We start from the raw sequence: 12,944 nt of genomic DNA, 5'->3' as shown, positions 1-12,944 counted from the left end.
AAACACATATTTGGCTGCTTTGCACTTTTCTTTCTTTGTTTTCTACAATACCACTTCAGTCTGTATATACTGCAATTTTACTAATCTAACATTTAGGAAAAATCATTGATCGATGAGTATTTGAGAGGCACAAAGTAAAAAGTGTCCACTACAAAAAGACAAGTGTTTTATGGGCATGGATGTTACTAAAGTTATTGATGTTTTGAAGGATGTGTCTGAAATGAAACATGAAACATGCAAGTTGGATTCAGCAGCCAGCAAAATGTCAGAGTATTGAAATATGCATTAACCATAGAGAACAACTTTTTCTGTAGATAACATGTTTTACTCTACATACTGTCAAAGACTAGAGAGTAACAAGCCCTATTGCAGTTTGCTTGTTCAGTAAATTATAACAAATAGATGATACCATTCTCTCTAAGGACAGCCACAGATGACAGATGAGATATATGGCTATACTTAAAGCGGAGTTTCAGGCAAAAATCAATCTCCATTTGAAACAAAAAGCACAAACCCCAAAAGCCACCCCCCTCCCTCATTTTTGTATAATTTTTTATTTTTAATACCTTTTTAGTTTTTTCTTCAGGACTTCTGTCCCATGTCACCGCAGCAAGGTACGTCCCTTCCATTGTTTTATTGTACCCTCCTCCTTCCCCCTCCCCGTTGCCTTTTGGGACCTGTGTGTGTCCCAGAAGAGGACGGGACCATTCACATAGCGCCACGAGACTCGCGCATGCACAGTAGGAAACAGGCTGTGAAGCTGCAAGGCTTCACTTCCTGTTTCCCTTAGTAAGGATGCGGGCGCCTGCACCTGGAGCCGATAGACGCGTGGGCTACAGGGGCCGACATCGCAGGCTCCCTGGACAGGTAAGTGACCTTATATTAAAAGTCAGCAGCTACAGTATTTGTAGCTGCTGACATTTACTTTTTTTTTTTCACCCAGGCTGGAACTCCGCTTTAAAGTATATGTAAACCCTCACCTTGGCAGGACTGGCAGGAGCATAAGGCATTTCACACAAAGGAAGAAATACAAAGAGAAAAGGATACTTTTCCATGCAAGTACATGGTACAGCAGGCACATATCAGGAATATGAAAAATTGGGTTTACATACACTTTAAAGCTGTATTAAACCCTAATGCAAACATTCATTATATTGCAACTGATCAATTCTTAGATGTGATGGCTGTATTCCTTTTTTTTTTTTTTTTTTTTTTTTTATTTTCACCTAGTGATATGGAAAGTATGTCTGTTTTTCACAAGAACAAACTGTCCTACAGATGTAGCAATTATAGTGTTGAGATAAACCATTTACCACTGACAGGGGTGCTTAACAATAATCAGCTTCTATTTATGTATGTAAAACCTTTATTGCAAAAGTTAAAAAACTGTTGCTATAGCTGCTTATATAAAGTGTTAGCTGAAGTTTGGCTTTACTTTGTCAGTGTATCCAAATCTGCGAGTCCATATAACACTCCCCCCCCCAGATTAACAGTGCTGCTGAGCAAAGTCTCTGTTGCTCCTTCATCTGGAGTGGAGACACTATAATACATGAGGTATGTTTCTGGCCATTTGAGACAAATGGAGCTTTCTTTTGGTGGTATTCAATCACCACTGGGTTTTTTTTATCTTTTACTATATACATTTAAAAAAAAAAAAAAGTTTTAGTCTGCTAAAATTTTGCAAATAAATAATCTTTCTTCATAAATTTAGGCCCACATGTATTCTGCTACATGTCTTTGGTTAAAACAACCTTAAAAGTATATATTATTTAGTCTGTGTGAACGTTATAGACAAATCACAGTCTATTACTACTCTACAAACTATAGTATATACCTGTATATTTGAAAAATGATCGGTCCTGATGTACTGACATCTTTTCACGAGGGTCTAAAATGCAGGGACAGTACAAATATCCCCTTTTTGGAAAGTAGACAGTCCAACGTGTTTCATTTCCAAAAAGTTTTTGGAAAACAAAGAAATTAGATATTGTATATTGTTTGTATGTCGATTCTGACATGTGCGTGTGCAGTAAGTTATTACTCTTAAGTTTGTGTTCTGCAGGTGGTCAGGGACGGATCTATAACTTTTCTTCTCCTTTTGGTCTGAACATGTAAGCAGCATATAAATATATAATATATATAAATATTAGTGGCAGGCAGGGTTGAATGTTTTGCATGGTCTCTAGTGACTGTAGTGCCCTAGGCATTGGCCCAGGAGGCCTAGGGCAAAATCTAACCCTAGAAGGAGGAACTGCCCATTACTGAAAAAAGTACCTTGGCAATACCCTTTTGCAAAGGAGGCAATAGAAAAGGGAGTTGAAGCATGTTCACTGGTGTAGTATATCTATATAGGTGCAAGAAGTCCACAGACAGGAAACAGCAGGTGTTCATCTCTTTATATATTATACAGGATACAAAACGACAATGAAATCAGTATTGCATGATTTATAGTTGTTGTTAATATTCCACACACACGCAGAAATCAATATTTTTCTCTTGAGCAAATCTAGCACTGCTCAAAGAAAAAAAAAATGTTCCACTTTAACTGTTAAATGAAAGTGTGGTAATAATATTTTATAAAGCAAATTAGAAATTGCCGCTTGCAACATTTAGAGTGGAAAAGATCACTGCCAAGTTTTAGCTGTGATAAATGATTTTGTAGATAATTCGATTTTTTTTTTTTCTTTTAAATGTGTGTTTTCCAGCACTGGAACCCAGAGATACAGAGTAGGGCCTTCAAGCAGTAGAATGCATTGTATCTTAATTGGTCCCTCCCTGTATAGTGGGGACGGAAAGTATTCAGACCCCCTTAAATTTTTCACTCTTTATTATATTGCAGCCATTTGCTAAAATCATTAATGTACACACAGCACCCATTTTGACAGAAAAACACAGAATTATTGACATTTTTGCAGATTTATTAAAAAAGAAAAGCTGAAATATCACATGGTCTTAAGTATTCAGACCCTTTGCTCGGTATTTAGTAGAAGCACCCTTTTGATCTAATACAGCCATGAGTCTTTTTGGGAAAGATGCAACAAGTTTTTCACAAATGGATTTGGGGATCCTCTGTCATTCCTCCTTGCAGATCCTCTCCAGTTCTGTCAGGTTGGATGGTAAACGTTGGTGGACAGACATTTTTAGGTCTCTCCAGAGATGCTCAATTGGGTTTAAGTCAGGGCTCTGGCTGGGCCATTCAAGAACAGTCAGGGAGTTGTTGTGAAGCCACTCCTTCGTTACTTTAGCTGTGTGCTTGGGGTCATTGTCTTATTGGAAGGTAAACCTTCGGCCCAGTCTGAGGTCCTGAGCACTCTGGAGAAGGTATTTGTCCAGGATATCCCTGTACTTGGCCACATTCATCTTTCCTCCATTGCAACCAGTCGCCCTGTCCCTGCAGCTGAAAAACACCCCCACAGCATGATGCTGCCACCACCATTCTTCACTGTTGGGACTGCATTGGACGGGTGATGAGCAGTGCCTGGTTTTCTTCACACATACCACTTAGAATTAAGGCCAAAACGTTCTATCTTGGTCTCATCAGACCAAAGAATCTTATTTCTCACCATCTTGGAGTCCTTCAGGTGTTTTTAAGCAAACTCCATGCGGGCTTTCATGTGTCTTGCACTGAGGAGAGTCTTCAGTCGGGCCACTCTGCCATAAAGCCCCGACTGGTGGAGCGCTGCAGTGATGGTTGACTTTCTACAACTTTCTCCCATCTCCCGACTGCATCTCTGGAGCTCAGCCACAGTGATCTTTGGGTTCTTCTTTACCTCTCTCACCAAGGCTCTTCTCCCCTGATAGCTCAGTTTGGCCAGACGGCCAGCTCTAGGAAGGGTTCTGGTCGTCCCAAACGTCTTCCATTTAATTATTATGGAGGCCACTGTGCTCTTAGGAACCTTAAGTGCAGCAGAATTTTTTTTGTAACCTTGGCCAGATCTGTTCCTTGCCACAATTCTGTCTCTGAGCTCTTCAGGCAGTTCCTTTGACCTCATGATTCTCATTTGCTCTGACATGCACTGTGAGCTGTAAGGTCTTATATAGACAGGTGTGTGGCTTTCCTAATCAAGTCCAATCAGTATAATCAAACACAACTGGACTCAAATGAAGGTGTAGAACTATATCAAGGATGATCAGAAGAAATAGACAGCATATGAGTGTCACAGCAAAGGGTCTGAATACTTAGGACCATGTGATATTTCAGTTTTTCTTTTTTAATAAATCTGCAAAAATGTCAACAATTCTGTGTTTTTCTGTCAATAAGGGGTGCTGTGTGTACATTAATTAGGGAAAAAAATGAACTTAAATGATTTTAGCAAATGGCTGCAATATAACAAAGAGTGAAACATTTAAGGGGGTTTGAATACTTTCCGTCCCCACTGTATATCTGACTCTTCACCCTGTCTTCCCGCAGCACATGCCAACACTACAAATCATTAATAGGGTTGCCAAGCCCCCCAATCACTTCTTTTACAGAACAAATAAGGAAGAAAAGAAACTGCTTGTACATAATAAACAATCAATATTTGAACATCACAAAACAGTATGTTTGGATTATAGTCCAAACCCACCTGAATTTACCCCTCAGGAAGCTGTCTCTGAGCATAGCCAATCATAAGGGATGAGGTATTCCCTGACCCACGACTGCACATATACATGCCCTTTGTATATGTGTGGCTGACTGCAAGGCAGGAAATGCCTTGGCTGCTCACAATTGGACTTGTGCAGTGACAGCTTTCTGGCAGGATAGCACAGGTGGGTTTGGATTAGGACCCGAAAAAAAAGTGAACATGGATGCACTGGCAAGGCTTAATGAACGAGGCCGAGATGTTGACAGACATGCTTCTTTTTTAACATGCCCATTGCAAGAAACTATTTAGACTGCACTGCTATGCCGCAGCCCTCCTGGGCCATTGCCTAGGGCACTACAGTCACTAGAGACCATGCATGACAGTTTGTTACCCCACCCAGCCCTATTGGGAGCAAGCAGAAATATTTTTATAGACTTTTCTAAATAATAAAAAAAAGGAACAATGGCAAGCCTGGTCACTAGTCATCAGAGTTTTTCAGTTCTGCCACATGCAAATACAATAAGGGCAAGTGTTTACACTACCAGATATATCCCCCCGTTTGGCACCCTAAAATCTCTACTACATACTTGGTCCTTCCATTCTCTATCATAGTTTTAAAATTACACTGCTTGCTAAACTCCTATTTTATTTTAGAACCCTCCCTGTGGCTATTCCCCACTTTGCCCTTAGATCACACCAAAAAGAAAATCAACTGTTTAATTTGGTATATCACCAAATCTCAAGGGCCACAAGTAGAAACATAATACATAATTATCATGCCTCCCATCTTCTACCTTTAATTACTATTCATAAAACCAATGGTGCCTCTCTGGAAACTTCTGGAAATTCTCAATACTCACCCAATTACTCTCACTACACCACAGACCTACAGAAATAATCCCACTCATTAAACATAGCTTAGAATGATTCACTGTCCAAAAGAGATATGCGACATATCCACTGGTCCTGCCCTTTTGTTATGACATTCTAGTAAAAGATCTTACTACTACTAGATCACTGTTTCACAAACAAATTACCAAAAACCTGTAGCTCTATTACACAGTAGGATTGGAGCCTTGGCCAAACAACAGTAGTCACCTGGGTGGATATGAATCAATGATTAAAAAAAAAAAAAATTATTAGATTTTTTTTATATAAATCTTTTTTTTTTTTTTTTTTTATTAAATTTATTTTAATAAAATGCTTTTGGAGTAAAAATCAATCTAAAGATAGTTTTCTATTTAAGATACAATAATAATTTAGTTTATTCAGCATGAATTGGAGCTTAGTTACGTAGCATGAGACTAAATATTCTGTAATATTTACATTTTTGGTAAACTAATTCAATGAATCCAAGCTCTGCAAGCTGAGATAACATGCACTGCATTGATACACTCCCACAATTTCACAGTAACCATGAGATAAAACAAAGTTCAGGGATATTCCTTTATCCCATTGTTTTTCAGATCTATGTACACTACAAACTGTATGATTGAATCAGTTCTGATATTGCTGATTTACAAACCTGACAACTTATTATTCTAAATAAGAAAGCTTCTAACTACCAGCAAGAATAAGTTCTTACATTTGAAGAGCACCTGTCATTTCAGATCCATCATGGCAGCGCCTGTTAGCAGGAGTCCACTCACCTGTTGCCGCCATGTCCCTCACCTTGTTGTGTCACTCCTGCATCACCAGCCGTCCCATTAAAGTGAATGGGACTGTCAGTGAGTCAACAGCAGGCCAAATTATGATTTAAATTGAGTTGATTTAAATCAAGCCTTTTTTACTAGCGATTTAAATTGACTTGATTTAAATCAAATCCACCCTGGTAGTCACTAAGATGTCATCAGGGTCGCTGATGGGGAGGACCGCCGGTCCTCTTGTAGGAGGCCTGAGCACACAGAGGGGCCTGAAAAAGGGAGGGGGATTAGTGAGGGATGACAATTGGGACAAAGAAAACATGTGGAAGGAACTGCTTTGATCAGATGAGGCCAAAATGGAACTTTTTATCCTAAAAGCAAACTGCTGTGTAGTGGAAATCTAACCCTGCACATCACCCTGTACACCATCCCCACTGTAAAACGTGGTGGCATCACGTGGGATGCTTTTCTTCAGCAGGGACAGGGAAGCTGGTCAGAGTTGATGGGAAGATGGATGGAGCCAAATACGGGGCAATCTTAGAAGAAAACCTGTTAGAGTCTGCAAAAGACTTGAGACTGGGGTGGAAGTTCACCTTCCAGTAGGACAACGACCCTAAACATATAGCCAGAGCTACAATGGAATGGTTTAGAGCAAGCATATTTATGTGTTAGAATGGCCCAGTCAAAGTCCAGACTTAAATCCAATTGAGAATCTGTGGCAAGACTTGAAAATTGCTGTTCAAAGACGCTCTCCATCTAATCTGACAGAGCTTGAGCTATTTTGTAAAGAAGAATGGGCAAAAATTTCACTCTATAGATGTGTAAATGTGGTAAAGACATACCCAAAAAGACTTCCAGCTTTAATTGCAGAGGAAGGTGATTCTACAAAGTATTGACTCAGGGGGGCTGAATACAAATGCACACCACACTTTTCACATATTTATTTGTAAATCATTTTGAAAACCATTTATCATTTTCCTTCCACTTCACAATTATGTGCCACATAAAATCCCAGTAAAATACATTTACGTTTTTGGTTGGAATATAACAAAATGTGGAAAATGTCAAGGGGTATGAATACTTTTTAAAGGCACTGTAAGCCTATAATAGGGTTTACATGTAGATACAGTAAATATCTCCTAAGTGATAGCACCGACGCATGTGCACTGCACTCTCAATGAATGGCATACCATCCATTAAGAGAGCTGTGCTGTGACCATGACTTCTGCACGCATGCGTGGGAGTTACATCGTCGCAGTTTGGCCAAACAACTGGAGCCCAAGAACCCAGAGACACGACCAGACAAAGATGGAATCCCTCTCAGTAGTGACAGCATGCCGCTGGAGAGATCTGTTTTTTTAGGTAAGTCTGTCATAATAATATTTCACCAAATCTCATCCCCCTTCCCAACAGGGCTGTTAAAAAAAAAAAAAAAAAAAAGTTAGAAAAATATAATTAAGGGCTCATATACAATGGAACTCTGGCTGTGTGAAGGAGGGGTTTGGGCTGGAGCCACCTGTCATTCTATGGGGATGCAGTGCCTGTATGAACACAGCCACAGGCCCTAATTTGACAGGTGTGCAGGGGCAGGTAAGTGGCCCCCCGAATGCACACTGTCTGTGTGCGGGCTGTACACCTGCATCCCCATGCCTTTCAAATTAGGACCTGCAGCTGTATTAGTACAGCGCCAGGTGGCTCAAGCCACATAAATGAACCACTGATTTACAATATAAGACCACAGCACCCATTGCATGAGCCCCAAGGCCTTATCCACAAAGATTTATTTATTAACTCCGTTTCATATTTCAGATTTAGCAGGAATTCTGTGAGTTATGTTGTACTTGCGTCTGCTAATAATGATTGTATTGTATTTTTAGCGAAATATAGCTTTAATATTTTCTTTGGGGGGGAGGGGGTCAGGTAGTCTGTGCGGTGGCCCTGTGATTTGTATCAGCAGCCCTGCCTGTCATATTCTATTAGCAGCTCAGTTGACTGTCCTGACTAGAACGCTGCTTTATGCATTGACATACCTCTTTAGCAAAGAGGGAAGACACATTAAGGAGTCAATGCTGCTCACCCCAATATGGACAAGAAAAATGGGAAAAGGTCCCCCGAGCGGGGTTTTTAGGCAGCTAGCTATAGATATGAGCAAGGCATTAAATAAAAAATTAAAATGCTTTATTGAAGGGTAATGAATGAATGTAACAACATATAAATATAAGTTGGGAGCGCCAGTGGGAAAATACCCATACCAAATACATATAATAGCAAACATAGGTTATACACAGCATATGATAAGGCTATTGCATAACAATCCTGACGCGTTTCGACCCATGAATTTTGGGGTCTCTTCAGAGGATGAGTTTGCTAAAGAAAAAAGAAAAATTTATAATAGTATGTACAGCTTATTTAAAAGAGTTACAGCATTGGCAAGTTTGTTTAGCAACATGTTTAGTAACACTTTGCACATAATTACCACTGAGTTTGGATGTACCCCTCGATCAGAGCCTCCCCACACAGCAGCCAGACCATCCAGTGTGCCCACACGTAGCAGCACCCCGGAAGAGGGGGGAACAGGAATCCGCTTGATATGGCTTGCAAGGAGCCACACGTATAATTGCCCCCCCACCATCACGCCACAGGGGAGGTGGGGCCGGAACCTACGAAAATTGTCGGAGCGTTAGCTAATGAATATACCCATATAGGTTAGTGGTTAGATTTAACTGTTGGGCGGTCAGAAAGTGTTGTAATCATCTATTACAGCTTGAATTAGTCATGTGAAGGATAATGAGATTAATAAAGTGACTATATTGATATAACTAATATAAAATGTGTAAGGGATGACCTTGTCTTTTATTGCCGACAGTGGCGGTGATAGGAAGAAAAGTGAGGAATGTGCACAGTGAATAATGACGTGTAAAATATAATGTAAAAAATATGAAGAAAATGTGAAAAAAGGAATGTGCATGAAAATGATGCGAGTGAGTGTTTAAACAAAAAAAAAAAAAAAAAAAAACCAAATGAGTGTATGTGTAATGTGTGGATATTAAGGAAAAAGTGCATGATATTGCCAAGTATCTAAGTCTACGGCATCCAAGGCTGGTGTGCACATAGATCAAAATTATGTATAAGTATAATATTATTCTATGGGGTCTGATAAAGCATTGATAATCAGATGTATTATGAGTTCTTACTCACTCCTACCATTGAGGAAAAGAGTCTGGCCGTCCAAGGAGGAAGTGGAGAGATCACACTCAAATCCACCCTCATTAAATGGTATCCTTAATTAGTACTGAAATTAACAACAGGTATCGTTTCTTCCGCCCCTTAACCCCGGTGTGTAGAGGGAGGCTGTGGCCGCCACTGGCAGGCCTCGTGTGGCTCCCTCGGCATCCATCAAGGCAAAGCCCCGACATCTGTCGTCACCTTCGCCGTAAAATACGTGACATCATGAGGCCGCACGCACATGCGACCCGCACATGTGCGCACACCGCACGCAATGTCCGAAGGTGATGGGGGATGCCGCCGGCAGGGTAATCACGCCCGTGGGCGGCCAACCCGGGAATCCGGCCATCCAAGGGGAGAGACAAGGGGAGCGCAGGTGACTGAGCTCCCCACCCTGCCGGGAAGACACATCAGGGAACATGATCCCCGACCCAGGGAGCATGCGACAATGCAGGCATCACAGGGGCCCCGATGGCGCAAGCTGCAAGCGGGGAGGCGCCGATCGAGAGGCACACAAACGAGCTCACATATGCGATTTGTGAAAAACAACAAATAACAAAAGTTTTCTACATAATTGCTTATTGATAATACAAAGTAAACATTAGAAACTGTGCACTGACAATTCTAACAATATTCCTAAAAATATGTAAGAACCACAACAACCCAGAAATGGCAACCTAATTTCAACGTTTAAATAGATTTGTTTGAAAGGAAATAACTCTCAAATACACAAAAATAACTCCCAGATACACAAAATAGTAAATGTATAACAACCCAAATAAGGAAATTTGCATCGGATCCAGTGGATCCCTCATTGCTCACGGTTGCGATGCGATTTTACTCTATTCGCAACCACGAACAAGGCTATGGATTATAGACTCGATTGAGTATAATAATAATACAGACTCACAATACAAGAGCGTAACTGATTTAGTGAGCTCAAGGGAAGAAATATAATTCCAATTTAGTCCTCTTATTGAGAGTCTACTTAAAATCCTAATATGCGATTTAACATGCGATTTAACACATTTTTGGAAAATATATGGATATAATCTAATGTGGTATCCAGGATTAACACAGAGGGATATATACAGGAGAACAGACAGTGCACAGCTCATGTCTAACTCCCATGTGTCAAACGGGAGTTAGACATGAGCTGTGCACTGTCTGCACTTTTTCCTTAATATCCACACATTACACATACACTCATTTGGTTTTTTTTTTTTTTTTTTTTTTTTTGTTTAACCGTTTCAATACCGGGCAATTTCACCCCCTTCCTTCCCAGGCCAATTTTTAGTTTTCAACACTGTCGCACTTTAAACATCAATTGCGCGGTCGTGCGACGTTGTACCCAAAAGAAATTGACGTCCTTTTTTTCACCACAAATAGAGCTTTTTTTTGGTGGTATTTGATCGCCTCTGCGGTTTTTTTTTTTTGCGCTATAAACAAAAGAAGAGCGACAATTTTGAAAAAAACACAATATTTTTTACTTTTTGCTATAATAAATATCCCAATTTTTTTTTTTTAAAACACATTTTTTCCTTAGTTTTGGCCGATACGTATTCTTCTACATATTTTTGGTAAAAAAAATCGCAATAACCGTATATTGATTGGTTTATGCAAAAGTTATAGCGTCTACAAAATACGGGATAGATTTATGGCATTTTTTAAAAAAAAATATTTTTTTATTTTTTTTAGCGGCGATCGCGATTTTTTTTGGGGACTGCGACATTATGGCGGACACATCGGACACTTTTGACACATTTTTGGGACCAATCACATTTATACAGCGATCAATGCTATAAAATTGCATTGATTACTGTGTAAATGTGACAGGCAGTGAAGGGGTTAACCACTAGGGGGCGGGGAGGGGTTAATATGTTTCCTAGGGAATGATTCTAACTGAAGGGGGAGGGGACGCACTAGGGGAGGAGACCGATCTGTGTTCCTCCGTTCTGGGAACACAGATCGCTCTCCTCAGAGCTGACAGGCTGTGGATCTGTGTGTTTACACACACAGATCCACATGCCGGCCCGGTTAACGGGCAATCGCGGGTGCCCGGCGGACATCGCGGCCGCCGGGCACACGCACCGGGTCCCGAGGAACGCGGCGGGCGCGCGCGCGCCCCCTAGGCGGCCGGGAATCCCAGGACGTCATATGACGTCCACCCAGGATGGGAGATCCCATCTGTGGACGTCATATGACTATGGGCGGGTAGGGAAGTGGTTAAACACTCACTCGCATCATTTTCATGCACATTCCTTTTTTCACATTTTCTTCATATTTTTTACATTATATTTTACACGTCATTATTCACTGTGCACATTCCTCACTTTTCTTCCTATCACCGCCACTGCCGGCAATAAAAGACAAGGTCATCCCTTACACATTTTATATTAGTTATATCAATATAGTCACTTTATTAATCTCATTATCCTTCACATGACTAATTCAAGCTGTAATAGATGATTACAACACTTTCTGACCGCCCAACAGTTAAATCTAACCACTAACCTATATGGGTATATTCATTAGCTAACGCTCCGACAATTTTCGTAGGTTCCGGCCCCACCTCCCCTGTGGCGTGATGGTGGGGGGGCAATTATACGTGTGGCTCCTTGCAAGCCATATCAAGTGGATTCCTGTTCCCCCCTCTTCCGGGGTGCTGCTACGTGTGGGCACACTGGATGGTCTGGCTGCTGTGTGGGGAGGCTCTGATCGAGGGGTACATCCAAACTCAGTGGTAATTATGTGCAAAGTGTTACTAAACATGTTGCTAAACAAACTTGCCAATGCTGTAACTCTTTTAAATAAGCTGTACATACTATTATAAATTTTTCTTTTTTCTTTAGCAAACTCATCCTCTGAAGAGACCCCAAAATTCATGGGTCGAAACGCGTCAGTATTGTTATGCAATAGCCTTATCATATGCTGTGTATAACCTATGTTTGCTATTATATGTATTTGGTATGGGTATTTTCCCACTGGAGCTCCTAACTTATATTTATATGTTGTTACATTCATTCATTACCCTTCAATAAAGCATTTAAATTTTTTATTTAATGCCTTGCTCATATCTATAGCTAGCTGCCTAAAAACCCCGCTCGGGGGACCTTTTCCCATTTTTCTTGTCCATATTGGGGTGAGCAGCATTGACTCCTTAATGTGTCTTCCCTCTTTGCTAAAGAGGTATGTCAATGCATAAAGCAGCGTTCTAGTCAGGACAGTCAACTGAGCTGCTAATAGAAAATGACAGGCAGGGCTGCTGATACAAATCACAGGGCCACCGCACAGACTACCTGACCCCCTCCCCCCAAAGAAAATATTAAAGCTATATTTCGCTAAAAATACAATACAATCATTATTAGCAGACACAAGTACAACATAACTCACAGAATTCCTGCTAAATCTGAAATATGAAACGGAGTTAATAAATAAATCTCTTTGTGGATAAGGCCTTGGGGCTCATGCAATGGGTGCTGTGGTCTTATATTGTAAATCAGTGGTT

The 12,944-nt window shown here is 40.6% G+C and overlaps 1 protein-coding gene across 4 annotated transcripts in view; it reads right to left on the bottom strand.

The window, feature by feature from the left end:
- Positions 1 to 12,944, bottom strand: part of ADGB (androglobin) — a 505,879-nt gene that overhangs the window by 469,542 nt on the left and 23,393 nt on the right. The gene's annotated exons all lie outside the window — the stretch shown is intronic.

Source organism: Aquarana catesbeiana, linkage group LG04, assembly GCF_042186555.1.
Source record: "Aquarana catesbeiana isolate 2022-GZ linkage group LG04, ASM4218655v1, whole genome shotgun sequence".
Lineage (NCBI taxonomy): Eukaryota > Metazoa > Chordata > Amphibia > Anura > Ranidae > Aquarana > Aquarana catesbeiana.
Note: the sequence above shows the minus strand (reverse complement) of the source record. Positions and strands in the feature narration are given on the sequence as shown.